Genomic DNA, 12,911 nt, shown 5'->3' with positions numbered 1-12,911 from the left:
CAATAATTGTGCCATAGACTAAGGAAATTAAGAAAAAAAATCAAAAATAAATGTAAAACAACTGTTGCATTGCTTCCTGCTAACTTTAACCAGTGAGAAAAGTACATTAAAATGATTATTTATTTATACTACCAAAAAACAAGAGTTGCCCCAGTTATAAAATGACTGGATTATTGGTGCTGGGAACACTAACAGCTACACCTACATTTTTCATGGAGCTAACAAATCTCAAGGGCGTAAAGAGATGATTTTCATATTCAGGGCCGATGCATCATGATGGGATACCACGCTTGCCAAGTAAAGCTGAATTATTGCAAATTCATTGTGTTTTAACCTCCTCGCCGGTTATCCCGAGCTCAGCTCGAGGTAACCTGCGCAGGAGGATTTCTCAGGCCTCGCTGGGCCGATTTTCACAATTTTTTATTGCACACAGCTAGCACTTTGCTAGCTGCGTGCATATCCCGATCGCCGCCCTTCGCCGCCGATTCGCCACTACCCGCCGCTTTTTTCCCTTGAGGTACACTTTAAATGCATATGGGCCACTGAGAGAAGTAGAGGCCATACACGGACCCCGAAGAGATGTCAGATAGAGGAAAATATGGATAACCTTTAAATGTAAGAACACTAACATATCATGCATGACATGATGCCAGTACTTATATTTCAACATACTTGGCAACGAAGGTGGAGTATAGTGGTTCTTGTCACTGTTGCGATAGATAAGTAGTGAGAGATTACAAATACAATCTGTTACCCTTCAGAGGTACATTCTGAGTCCTTTAAACTTGCAGAACTAATAAATGTCTGTCCATAACATAGTTTGAGTAATATAACACAGAGAAGTTTATGATTATCACATCAGGAATGGACCTGTAAAATCAAATTTATTAAATTAAGAAGTAGAACACGTAGCAATCTTCTACGCATTTCATAGTAAATCAACTCTGAAGCTGCACTGGTTCCATTTGATATACTGAAGGTTTATATAAGCAAAGAAAATACTGTTTTGGAAGTAATCTAAAACACCTAACTTGCCTCTACAGAATCCAGCTATATTATACTGTAAATCAGTACAGGTTTTAATAAGAGACAACATAATCATATAAAATTAACATAACTGGCAATTTTTATACAATATGAGATAACATGTAAAAATAAATACGGTACAGAGGCACTTGGATATACAGATTCAAATAAATCCAAAATTGAATAAGGCACAATAAGTGAACGCTGTATTGAAACAAGTTGGTGGTCAGAATATGGGGCAGATGTTCTTGACAAAGTGCACCAAGCCTCACGTTAGCTCTTTATTTGCATTCCATTAGGTGGGTCACCTATAAAAGGTTGGAAGAATTCGATGCCAGGCTACATTTCCCCAAAACCTTGCACCACAACCATGTGTCCTGCATGCAATGAGAGGGATTTGTATTTCACAGGATGAAGGTGATTTACAATTATACAATCTCAGTCTGCTGATAGAAAACTAACTAGGGACTTTGTGTTTGAGCATTTTGTGCTTTTGCTATGAAGATAATGGGCAGGATGCTACTGGTGCTACTTATCACAGAAGAGAACAGTAGCACCTCAGACAGGTTTTCTTCATCCGAAGAGTGGCCAGCTGGTCGACATCTCCTACATTCATAGACATCAGTTAACTGCTTACTCCATTCCAGCTCACTTTAAAGTGCAATGGCAAATAAGTAGTAATCAGGTTGTTATGATGGTTCCAGAACAGGTTACCCTGTGGGCTGCTAGGTCTTTAATAGGCCAAACCTCTTAATTATGAATATGTACCGTAAATTGTTTTTAGATCTAAGGTGCTAAAACATGTAGCAAACCTTTTTTTCATAATAAGCCACAACAAGAAAATTCTTAAATAAAAACTTTTTGAATCCATTAAAACATGCCAACAAAAAGCCTGCACTATTTCAACATGGTATAAAAGTGACAGCTGTTTTGGGCATCATAGTGCACCTATTCACGCTCATCACACATCCCTAATGTGCATATTACTGTTTGAGAATTGAGATGATGCCCGAAACACCAAGGGCTATTTTATTATATAGATGGATCCTAGTTTTTTTTTCTTGCCTTGTTTTCACTGAATGAATAAAGGGGGTTTTATGGGACACTACTCTGAGTATAAGATATTATCAAATTGTTATATATTGCGAGATATGATCCAGCCTAGTGTCCACGTTGCATATAGCCCTAGTTTAAAGTGAAGAAGGTGAGAATGATATGGAGGCTGCCATATTTATTTCTTTTTAAAGTGGTCTGAAACTCTGACATAACATTCAATAAAAATGTGTTTTTCTACTTTTTATTATTCATACAGTTATCATATTTGCTTTTGTGCACAAGTAATATTGTCTGTCTACAAATAACAAGTTTCCAAAAAAGTAGTTTTTCTTGCCCTGAAAGCCGACATTGCATTTTATTCCAACTGCTTTTTATTATATATTAAAATCTTCTAATGAGTTGTTCTGAACTGTGTGTGTGCCTGAAGCAGAGACAGCTTCTCCGAAAGTGTTTTTTACTTGTTACACACAATGTATCAACAGTGGAATGTAAACAAAGACACTGTTATTTCCAGTTTGGATTCGTATTTGAAGCTGAATAACAGGACAAAGTGCTTTGTTTAACCATTTCAGTGATGTTTTGCTACAAATTTTCTCTGGAATAGTAACTTTAAAGCTGTGAGGAATCTTTTAGAGCAAAGTAGAAATGCTGACTTTCAGACCACTTTAAACAATACTAGTTGCCTGTGAGTTCTGCTGATCTATTTGGCTACAGTAGTGAACTGAATTACACCAGAAACAAGCATGCAGCTAATCTTGTCAGTTCTGACATTGTTAGAAACCCCTGACCTGCTGAATGCTTGTTCAGGGTCCATGGTTGAAAGTATTAGAGGCAGAGGACCAGCAGGGTAGCCAGGCAATAAATATAGCAGCCTCCATATTATTCTCACCTCAGGTTCCCTTTAAAGACTGTGATGTACTTCTAATAATTGCTGTGAAATGGGCTCACTGTCCCTGGTATTGGAACAGTGGTTAAGTGACTACAAATGGACTTTGGCCAGCTCTACTCTGACTTCCAAATGTCAGAACAGGAAGAAATAGTCACGTGATACCTGGGTGCCCTGTTTACAGTACTTAAAGGGAATCTGAACAGAGTAAAATTATTTAAAATAAACACATGATGTACCTGCAAATTAATATTACATACTTACCTCGCCATCAGTTCTCCCGGAAGCTCTCCATTTTCTTCTAACAATGATTCCTTACATATCTGACAAGACTTTGTTAGAACTCGAATATATCCATTGTTTTCAGTTATATTTTATTTGCTGTCAGTTATAACTGAAAGGACAACTGGTGAGCAAGATAATGTCCATGTTTCCCTATGGCTCAAGTGGGCAATATTACAGTTTAACAGTGTGCTGACAGGGGAGCTGTTATGAGGTAATGGCCATTTTTAAAATAGAGGACAGATAATTCCATTGATCACAGTGCACAAACAGGATGAGCAGAAAGAGATTGATGAGTAGACTTTGCAGGAGGTACTGGTAAGTATGACGGGTGTATGTTTATTTTGACTTTTAATTTTCTGACCAGGTTTGCTTTAAATGGGTTCCTAGTACCTTTACAGCTCTGTCCTGGGTGCTCAAAATAAAAAGAGTATTAAGCACATCGGTACACTTTTTCGGTTTTTGCTTTACTTTCTTCAAGCAAAGGCAAATGAGCAGAAACCTTTCAGTAAATGGCAAAGCCACAAATGTGCATAGTAAACGTGTATGAATATATCACAAAATTCTTTTAAAAAAATTGTAAGTAATACAAGTCTGAACTAAAGGTGATACGATTATGAGCAGTAAAGAAAGACAAAAAGTTATGAAGTGTCAGTTTGCAGGAAACAAGTGAGGGCTTCCAGATGCAATTAGCTGCTTAGCCTGAAGCCTCCATTTCCGAGTCTTCCTTGGTTGATAAAATTGTAAGTTTCCACTCTCAGCTATCACATTTTCAGCTTTGTTCCTGTATCACTGGTTCATTGAAGTTCCTTAGGTTTTCGACTGCTAAGTTAATTTACCATTTAGCAAATTGTCACAGGTTTATGACCATCTTCTTGCATTGAAGTGTAATGTTCAGAGGGAAACATTTGCAATGACAAAGTTGATGAAGGGTTTGTTTGATTTCCAGAGTATGAGCCTCAAGGACCAACTGGCCAAGTTTTATTGGAATAGTTTTTGTAGATAGTCACATTTTTTTATTTTACTCATCAGAGGCATAAACATAATAAAAGTCTGTTGATTTGAACATTATGTGAGTGCACAACGTTAATTGCAGTGTGCTAGAACATTTTACTTATTTTTTTCCTTTAATTCAGCAGTGAGGTCTCTGTGAATAAAGGATCAGGAGAGGAATTCAATTAATCTTTCAAAAGACACAAAATGAAAGTGAGAGCTACTTTTAGTGAATTATAGGATAGAGGGTACATGAACAGAATATTAGGTTTGGGTATTTACAAGACTGAGTCAACTGAAAGGCAACCGTACACCAGGCAAGTGGAGAACATGAGCCTGTGTCCACTTGGGAACTTTGGTTGTACCCTGGATTGTCACGCTCCAAAAATAGGGAGGGGAGAGGAAAACTTCCACGAAGGTGGGGATGTTAAAATTGATAGAATAGGAGGCTTTAAAAGGATAGAAGTAAAAGTAAAAACAGATTAAAAGGAGGGTAAGTGGTGGACTTATCTCCACAGAAGACTAGACCACACCTGGTCAAGAATAGTGATGACACAAACTGTTTGTAGGTGAACAGTTTGCGGCGAACAACGGCAAATGTTACATGATGTTCACATTCACCCCTTACTTTAAAATGGGGGTAAACGCAAACTTTGCGAACGGTCGTCGTTGTTTGCCGAGAACTGTTTGCCTACGGACAGTTTGTGCCATACTAGTCAAGAAAAAGTTTACTGACTCATGACAACACGTTTTATTTGCAGGTTGACCCAACTTTCTCAGGTCAGTTAAGAGCATCAGAAGAGATATAGGTGCTCAGTCAAGTGCCTCTTCCACAGAAGACTAGACCAAGTGTGGCGTAGTTTTTTATGAAGGTAAGTACACTACTTACCCTCCTTTTAATCTGCTTTTAGCTGTTTGTTTTTTTTGGGGGGTGGGGGAGGGTATATACTTTTGCTCCTCCTATTCTACCAGTTTCACTACTTTACGACCGTCTCATGCCAATGGGCATGACCGCGGCGGTAGCCCCAGGACCGCCTAACGCCAATTGGCGTCAAGTCCTGGGGCTGCAGTTTCCCAGGGAACGGACGCGCGCATGCGCGATCGTTCCCTGCCTCTTTGGATAGCCTGCTAGCAACCGGTCATGGCTAGCAGGCTGCTTGTAAACGTAAGTGGAAAGAAATCCCCTTTGTTTACAAGCGGACAGCGCTGTCGGGGGCCGCAGAGCTGTACAGATCGGCGATCCCCAGCCTCTGATTGGCCGGGGAGCGCCCTCCTCTCATAGGCTGATGCCTATGAGAGGCGGAACAGGACGGATCGCCGTCCTGTTCCAATCCTAGTTCACGGAGGGGAGGAGGGAAGGGGAGGGAGGTGGACGGGGAGAGAGAGAGCCTAGCTGAGGCATGTGAAAAAAAAAATGAACAAAGCCTGCAGCGATCGGACCCCTCCGGCGGCATGTCCCCTTAGGGACAAAAAAAGGAGGTGAGTCCGATCGCTGGGCACCTAAGCTGGGCTGTGCAGAAGGCTGAAAAGCCTGCACAGCCCAGCAATGCAAAAATTAGCCTGCTCTTGTTTTTTAAGGCCCTATATATAACCCCTGTACATAGTAAACATTGCATACAGCTAAAGTAGTATTCATATATCAACTCAGTAAAATCATACTCCAAAGATGTGGCTGCTGGACTGCTGGAATGTTTTCAGTGCCATAGTCACAGTATCATGCACTTAAAGGACCGCTATTGCTAAGTCTAAATGCCAAAATAGTAAGTTAACAGCCAGCATCCCTAACAGCAGTTAGACTTAGCAACTGCCATTCAGGTAATGCTTTTTTTAAAACAAAGAAAACCCTGAGAATCCCCCATGAGGAGATGAACTAGTCCAAAACCTGCTGGTTTGTTCAGATTTTGTCAATATACCTATTTTATACTCCATTGGGCGCCCCTTACCCGCCCCTTACTCCATTGGGCGTCCACTATTATGCAACCCTCCACCTCAGCCTTTTTCAGAGAGAGTGACCAGCCCTGCAAGAGTCCATTCACCCAACCGAGTGCGGGATGGGCATTTCCTACACACACTGAAGGTGGTTGCCATTTGGCAACCTGGGTTTATGAGTACTACGTTGTTCTATACTTTTTATTTGCATTGTCTCAAGACTTACTACACTAAATTGGGCTCCTGTCCTCCTTGTGTGTTTTTTTGCCTCAAGGTCACTTGATTGACTTCCCATACTGCTCATAACAAGTATGGTCTCAACAACACCTGTTCTGGAAATGGGGCACTGTATTAAAGGAATACAATGTAAGAGGCTGGAGCCCCCCTGAGTCTTGGAATCCCCTGCAACGGTTGGGGCTGCTCTCCCAGTAGTTATGCTTTAGAACATTTCACAAAGAGTGTAAATTTCCCTTATTGAAACTCATTTTTCAAACAATGCAGTCACTATAGAAGTTGTCTTCTCTGTGAGCACTATTGGCCCTCAATGCCTGATGCCAGCTGCGACTTAAGCTGGATACTCACCAGTGCCACCCTACAAAGGAAGATGGATCTAGTGACGTTTCCCTGACGACGAGTGTTCCACAATTCACCTTCCAGCTGGCGAGTATGCGCGACATCCTATGGCGTTACACGGCGGGTGTGAACAGGAATTCTACGGTACTTTATGTCGAGTCATCAGGGATTTTAACGATCCGATCCGCCATGATGGTTGTTATCGCCATGCATGGCTAAACATCATTTGTGTGATCGTGCGCCTGTAACCACGGCGCAAGATCGCTGAAACAGCCATGTGTCGCTCAAAGTATCGTCGTTCTTACGCAAAAACGTCAGGAAAACCACGTCGCAGGTACTGGCCTTTACATAACCAGAGAAATTCTTAACATTATATGTCTAAAAAAAAACAAAAACATCTAAGTGCTCTTATAAGTAGTTTGATTTGCCTACCTTGTCTAAACCAGAAGGCAGCTTGTTCTAATTCAGCTCACAGATATTATTTGTACAGATACAAGATGTTGAAATGATATATTATTGGAAAATTTTCTAAAATGCATTATTTGGACTTACTCAATAAAATACTACCTCACTAACCAATCCTAGCTCACCATTTTCAGTATTTAGATTTAGCTGAACTCTAGTTTTTACCATGTCAGTTACCCTTTCCAAAATGGCAGCCTATAAAACCCCATTGCTGGCAAGATCCATCTGGTTTTGACTGTCAGGCGTCACTCTCATCAGGAATTTGTTTTCAGTGATACAGTGTGCTGGAACAGAATTAAAGGAAACCTGTAGTGACTCCCAATTAGGCAGAGCATCAAGGCTAAGGGGGCCCACTGTTGTAAGTCAATTCAGCATTAAATGCAGAACGGCGGCAGCAGAGCGCTATACATTACCAGTCTCCAATGGCAAAACAGGTCCTCCTCACTCTTCTTCAGTGTAGCCACACGCCTGGCAGCCAATCATCATGTGGCTCATGATGATTGTCACATGACAGGCAGAGAAAGGAGCCGCATGGTGTTCAGCTCCACAGTGCGGAGCAACACTGCCCCCACCCCAGGGCTGCCTACAGCCCATTATACACATGAAAGGAGGGAGGGGCCCAGTTAATTCTGGGGCCGGCCCAATGAACACAGAGCCACACTGGGCCCCAGCAGCAGCAGGAATGTACTTCCAAGTTTGATTCATCCTTGTACTGCTATCGGGGGATGAGCGACGCATGTGTGGTTTTTTTTTTTGGTAATGTGTGTTCACATTACCCTGGGCTGGTCACACTGCACTGTCCCCCTCCACCCTGTCTCCCTGGTGGTGTCTCAATCTCCATCCTCCTTGTCCCACCTCCCTGAGCTGGTGGTTTCTAGTTCCTGTTTCCTTGCTGTCCACCACCAGCTTAACTCCATCCCCCATGTCTCCTCCTCACTTCCCTACACTGCGCTGGGGCTGATGGGAGGAGGAGAGATGTACAGCAGGCACAATGCCAGGAGAAGAAATGTGTGGGACTCACTGATGTCACAACACAGGCGCGCCCAGACAGCACAGACAGCAGTGCGCAGCCAGGCTCTAGTGTAACCTGAGGCATGAACTTCAAGGCTGTCTGTGGTGAAGTATGTTTTCTCCCTTAAAGGGAACCTAAACTGAGAAGGATATGGTTTTTTACTTTTAAAATAATACCAGTTGCCTGACTCTCCTGCTGATCCAGTGTCTCTAATACTTTTAGCCACAGCCCCTTAACAAGCATGCAGATCAGGTGCTCTGACTGAAGTCAGACTGGATTAGCTGCATGCTTGTTTTTGGTGTGTGATTCAGCTACTACTGCAGCCAGAGATCAGCAGGACTGCCAGGCAACTGGTATTGTTTAATAGGAAACATCCATATCCCTCTCAGTTACGGCTCCCTTTAAGTCATGACCATTCTGTTGGAAAGTGACTCTATGTAGAAAAGTACTTTTTTCTCCAACTTTACTTTTAAACATGTATTACAGGTGCTATTATGGTATTAATAAGAATATTAATTAATATTTTATATAATTATAATTAATATTAAAGTTGTGATTTTATGCTACAATTGTATTGTATAATATGTTTCCCTATTAGTTGCTTTTCAATATACAATATTTCTGTAATATTAATAATCTCAATAAACTGCTTCTAAAGGTCCATACCCATGGGAACATTTTTGTTGTCAATTTCTTTCAATGAACGATCGTTTTTTGTGACATCATGCAACAATGTTTAACGAAAATTGATTGAATATTGTTTACAAATGCCCTACTACCCGAGAACGAGAGTTGAGATTTCCGTTTAAGTCGATGCACTTTACCAAGAATAAGAAGATCATTTAAACAATCATTCGCCTATTGTTTGCTTTCGTGTTTCGCGATTTTGTATGATGGATCGGTAAAGTGATCATTAGTCGACACGGATTCCCTGACCCATCTTTCCATGGTTACTTATATTTAGAAAGGATTATGGTGAGCTAGGGGCTTATAAACTTCATAAAAGCGTAAAAGTACATGAAACTACTTAAAGTGAACCAGAGACAAAGCACCCTCATGTATTTCACCATATATATCAGTGGGGACATTAGAGAAACCACCTCTCTGTTTCATTCTTCACTGCTTAGCCCTGATAAAATCCCTGACTGAGCATTCAGTCTGGCTTTGCTCAGGAATCATTATAGCAGAGTCTGTCTTCTCCGGTGTCTTTTCAAGCCCAAGCATGCCCCCTTCTGGATCTGCTATAATGACTCAGCTATAATGATTCCTGAGCAAAGTCAGACTGAATGCTCAGTCTGGGATTTTATCAGGGCTGATAACAGGCAGGCTGAGCAGTGAATAATTAAACATGTTCCCACTGATATATATGGTAAAATACATGAGGGTGCTTCGTTTCTGGTTCACTTTAAAGGGATCCTGAATTAAGTTAAAAGAAAGAGTTTCACTTGCCTGGGGCTTCCCCCAGCCCCCAGCAGCCATCCTGTCCCACGCCGTTACACAATGATCCTCGGGCCCCCCGCCACTGCTCAGTTTCTCTTTCTTCAGTCGCCGTTCACTGCACCTGCACCAGAGGATCTTTGAGTACCGGCACGGGACAAGACGGCTGCAGGAGGCTGGGAGAAGCCCCAGGTAAGTGAATCTCTCTCTTTTTTTTTTACTTATTTCATGTTTGCTTTAAGTTCCACACCCATAAAAGTTAAAAAGTCCAACATTGTACTTAAAGAGTAATTCGTCTTTATTTGAAAATTGCTACAAACATAGATAAGTGATTTACAAGACTTTACGCTTTACTTTATTCTTATAAAAATTTTCTGTCCATTTCAACTTGCAGCCAATACAGGAATGAATTTCCAAAACTCCTTTACAAGCCTGGCATCAATATTCTCTTGCCTAGAGACTTCCCAGCTCGCTGCATGAGTAATTAGCTGCACAGAGAAGGAACTTGTGACTTATTTTCCATACCTGGATGAATCCACTAAACTTGGACACTCCCACAGCCCAGCCTCTGTTAGGAATACTGTAGAGCAACTGTGTTTACCTGCACATGTTTTACATCCGTGCATTATGCAAACTGAAATAACGAATGCAATGCTATTTATCCCTGCAATGTATAAAGTATTGCTGAACTAAACGGATTGTCTTTTTCTCACCAATATTGGCATTTCACTTTAAAGAGCATGAAAAGCTGTACATTTAGAAGACAAAAATGTAGATTGTGCAAATCCTCAGGGAACAGCAACATGGGCTTTCTATGGGAGAGTCCATGTCATTGCAATTTCACGATCGCATGAAATGTATAAAGCGGATCACATGCCGTGGGATGAAAATCTTCCTCCCCACGCTCCTTGTATCGAGGTTCAGTTTGCATCCTAATTTGCACTATTTATTTCCTGTTTCCCTGAAAATAAGCTCCACTCCGAAAATTATCCATAGCATGATTTTGCAAACTGTGTGAGTACTACTCCAAAAATAAGCCCTAGTTACAGTTTTGTAAAAAAGTCAATGTAAATAGTGTCTAAGGCAGTTACCGTCTACAAGTGCAATAGAAAAAATCAAATTGCAATAGAATGCAGCAGGAAAGATAGACCCCTCACCAAGGTAAGCAGACACCTGCAAAAGAATCTCACTCTAAACCCACAAAACCCAAAAGTATAGGGGTTGGCTAGTGCTGGGCTCTCTGTTAAGGTTGATTGTTGTAAATAGAGGGAGGAAATAGAGTCACAAAATCCATTATGGAATTCAAGATTTGGAGAGATAATTTCCCATAATGTGTTAACATGACTATATATGTATAAAGAATAATTTTCTTGTTCAAGAATACATGTAGAATGCTGTTCATGGAAAAATAAGATATCTCCTGATTTTTGTGGGGAAACACTGCACATCATGTGTATTTTGTAGGAAAACACTGTGCATCATGTGTATTTTGTGGGCAAACTCTGCGTATCATGTGTATTTTGTGGGCAAACTCTGCGTATCATGTGTATTTTGTGGGCAAACTCTGCGTATCATGTGTATTTTGTGGGCAAACTCTGCGTATCATGTGTATTTTGTGGGCAAACTCTGCGTATCATGTGTATTTTGTGGGCAAACGCTGCGCATCATGTGTATTTTGTGGGAAAACGCTGCGCATCATGTGTATTTTGTGGGAAAACGCTGCGCATCATGTGTATTTTGTGGGAAAACGCTGCATAGTATGTGTATTTTGTGGGCAAACGCTGCTCATCATGTGTATTTTGTGGGCAAACGCTGCGCATCATGTGTATTTTGTGGGCAAACGCTGCGCATCATGTGTATTTTGTGGGAAAACGCTGCATAGTATGTGTATTTTGTGGGCAAACGCTGCTCATCATGTGTATTTTGTGGGAAAACGCTGCATAGTATGTGTATTTTGTGGGAAAACGCTGCTCATCATGTGTATTTTGTGGGAAAACGCTGCGCATCATGTGTATTTTGTGGGAAAACGCTGCGCATCATGTGTATTTTGTGGGAAAACGCTGCGCATCATGTGTATTTTGTGGGCAAACGCTGCATAGTATGTGTATTTTGTGGGCAAACGCTGCTCATCATGTGTATTTTGTGGGCAAACGCTGCGCATCATGTGTATTTTGTGGGAAAACGCTGCATAGTATGTGTATTTTGTGGGCAAACGCTGCTCATCATGTGTATTTTGTGGGCAAACGCTGCGCATCATGTGTATTTTGTGGGCAAACGCTGCGCATCATGTGTATTTTGTGGGAAAACGCTGCATAGTATGTGTATTTTGTGGGCAAACGCTGCTCATCATGTGTATTTTGTGGGCAAACGCTGCATAGTATGTGTATTTTGTGGGCAAACGCTGCGCATCATGTGTATTTTGTGGGCAAACGCTGCGCATCATGTGTATTTTGTGGGCAAACGCTGCATAGTATGTGTATTTTGTGGGCAAACGCTGCTCATCATGTGTATTTTGTGGGCAAACGCTGCGCATCATGTGTATTTTGTGGGAAAACGCTGCATAGTATGTGTATTTTGTGGGCAAACGCTGCTCATCATGTGTATTTTGTGGGCAAACGCTGCGCATCATGTGTATTTTGTGGGCAAACGCTGCGCATCATGTGTATTTTGTGGGCAAACGCTGCATAGTATGTGTATTTTGTGGGCAAACGCTGCGCATCATGTGTATTTTGTGGGCAAACGCTGCGCCACAGCATGCGCAGTAGTTGGGTGCACCTTGCCAACAGAGAAATTTCAGGAATCCCACCCTTCAAAATCCTGTGTTTGCCCCGCTTTATTTTTGGGGAAACCAAATATATATATATATATATATATATATATATATATATATATATATATACTGTATATATATATATTTACTTATCTCTCAAAAACCAACAGTCTAGTACCAATAACCAATTACTCAATTTTGTGTTGTATTGGAATGGAAAAGGAAGAACCCATGCAAATTTGGGGAGTACATACAAGATTAGAAAATTGGACTTTAGAACTACAAGGTGAGTGTGCTAAACTACAGTGCTGACTGGTCCGGCTTTTAACATTCACTGTTGTATGCCATAATTTTGATATTAGAATGAATGAACTAATCTCACATGAACAGAAATGTATCTTTAACTGACTGCAATGAATGGCGTTGATGCCTGCACCAGGCTGTGGTTCGGGGATGAATGCCAATATTGAGGTTTGGGCTTG

General features: G+C 41.2%; 1 long non-coding RNA gene across 1 annotated transcript in view; it reads left to right on the top strand.

Moving 5' to 3' along the window:
- The window catches only part of LOC137535931 (uncharacterized), a 39,603-nt gene extending 29,285 nt beyond the window's left edge, over nt 1-10,318 (top strand). Inside the window, exons 3-4 of the long non-coding RNA XR_011024482.1 lie at nt 5,005-5,115; nt 10,054-10,318. This is a non-coding gene — a long non-coding RNA (uncharacterized lncRNA). The remainder of the gene's footprint in view (nt 1-5,004; nt 5,116-10,053) is intronic.
- The last annotated feature ends 2,593 nt before the right edge of the window (nt 10,319-12,911 follow it).

Source organism: Hyperolius riggenbachi, chromosome 10, assembly GCF_040937935.1.
Source record: "Hyperolius riggenbachi isolate aHypRig1 chromosome 10, aHypRig1.pri, whole genome shotgun sequence".
In the NCBI taxonomy this organism is placed as follows: Eukaryota; Metazoa; Chordata; class Amphibia; order Anura; family Hyperoliidae; genus Hyperolius; species Hyperolius riggenbachi.
The sequence above is the reverse complement of the archived record's forward strand: the minus strand, read 5'-3'. Positions and strand labels throughout refer to the sequence as shown.